Source organism: Sinocyclocheilus grahami, unplaced genomic scaffold (assembly GCF_001515645.1).
Source record: "Sinocyclocheilus grahami isolate Dianchi unplaced genomic scaffold, SAMN03320097.WGS_v1.1 scaffold1236.1, whole genome shotgun sequence".
Lineage (NCBI taxonomy): Eukaryota > Metazoa > Chordata > Actinopteri > Cypriniformes > Cyprinidae > Sinocyclocheilus > Sinocyclocheilus grahami.
In genome coordinates, this window is record NW_015506415.1 from 55,017 (window position 1) to 56,882 (window position 1,866).

Genomic DNA, 1,866 nt, shown 5'->3' on the forward strand with positions numbered 1-1,866 from the left:
CAAGGGAAACTGCTATTAGGTTTAAAAATAAAAATATTTTCAATTTGAAATGTCATGAGGGATTAATAATACAATGTATTTAACACAATTATCACCTTCAATTACATTTTCTCATTATTATACCAAATCTGTTGTTTCTTAATGTCCTCAAAAACAGTGTGTCCACAGAGAAGGGTTCAAGCATTCATATGCAATAAAATGGATAAAGATTTTCTTTTTAATGATGAAAAAGAGCTTGTTTTATCAAAAGCAACACTTAATAATATCTCCTATCAAAGCAAGGTTGTTTTTTAATGACACATGCATGTTTAATACGATTTTAAAGTTGCGTCCCATCTTTTTGTCAACACCGTCAGACATTCAATACAATGTAATCAAATCAGTGAATATCAGGAGCAGCTGTCCCTCTAAAGGACCCCCTCGCCACATTAACCTCTGCAGAGTACATCAGTGTCAGACAGGCTCTGCTGAGTTTTATAGTTTTAGAATATTTTCAATCCTAATGTTAATATTTCCTGTGTCACAGCCATGATATGTCAACACCATCTTCCAATTTCTGAGGAAATTATTTGAAATATTTAGATAATTGTATTCTCCTGAAGCAGGTTCCATTAGCATCTAGCATCAACAGAAAAAAATAAAAGGACTACTACATGAACTCCATTGGTTTTGTGAAAGAAATGCCAACTTTGTCAACACCGTCAGATGTCACCACCATAAGATCTAAGCAATAGCCTACCTGAGGGTTAAGAAAACCAGAATAAAGATGATACTGTAAATGTCATCAACGTAATAATCAATGCATAATATGCTGTAATGTTTAGCAAAAAAAAATGCTGCAAATACCTGTATAATGAAGCTGTCAGCTATCCTACTTAAACCCATTCAACTGTATTGTGCGCTGGTTTGTTTAGAGAGCTCCATGAACCACATGACCGCACGGCGAATCTATGTAATCTATTACTCATTACTAGTTACTCATTTCAAAAGTAATATTGTTACTTTACATATTACTTTCTGGCAACAGTAATTAGTTACACTACTAGTTACATTACTTTTTCTTCACGCCCGACAGAAGTTGTACTGTAACTGTGTATCTTCCACATAAAATTATTCTAGAATGTTACCAACAACATATTTCTGCCTCCTCATTTCACCAAAATCCACATTGGATCGCAGTCAGAAGTTATTACAAACACTCAATAGTGACTGATAGTGACATTCAAGTTGCAATAACATACTCACTGTTTTAATACAGTAATTGGCTGATTTAATGTATTTGATAGTTAAAATGACTACAAATTCAGGTTTTCATCACCACCGTCAGATGTGTCAACTCCGTCAGTTCTGTCACCTCCTTCACGCCCGACAGAAGTTGTACTGTAACTGTGTATCTTCCACATAAAATTATTCTAGAATGTTACCAACAACATATTTCTGCCTCCTCATTTCACCAAAATCCACATTGGATCGCAGTCAGAAGTTATTACAAACACTCAATAGTGACTGATAGTGACATTCAAGTTGAAGTGTTGTATTAATCTCATTAATTGTCATGTGTAGCTTGAAGCTAATTGTAATTTCTCCATTACCCATATACGATTATATTTCATAATGTATTTTATCAAATCACATAAGTTTGTAAGAAACTTTAATTTACCAAAAAAAAAATGTATTATAGTAATATAATGTACCACTCTGGTGTGATGTCAGAGTAAAGTAAAGCCACAACTTACACAACAGTGCTCACAGCTCCGATCATCTTTTTTCCTGACAAAATCAATATAATGCAATATTTCTATCTGCTGAATGTAAGCTTTTGCATATTCCAAGCTTGCCTGCTGCACTGGGGACATCACATGCATG

General features: G+C 34.0%; 1 pseudogene; it reads left to right on the forward strand.

Annotated features, from left to right (window-relative positions):
- Positions 1-1,866, forward strand: part of LOC107568341 (rac GTPase-activating protein 1-like) — a 31,567-nt pseudogene that overhangs the window by 20,221 nt on the left and 9,480 nt on the right.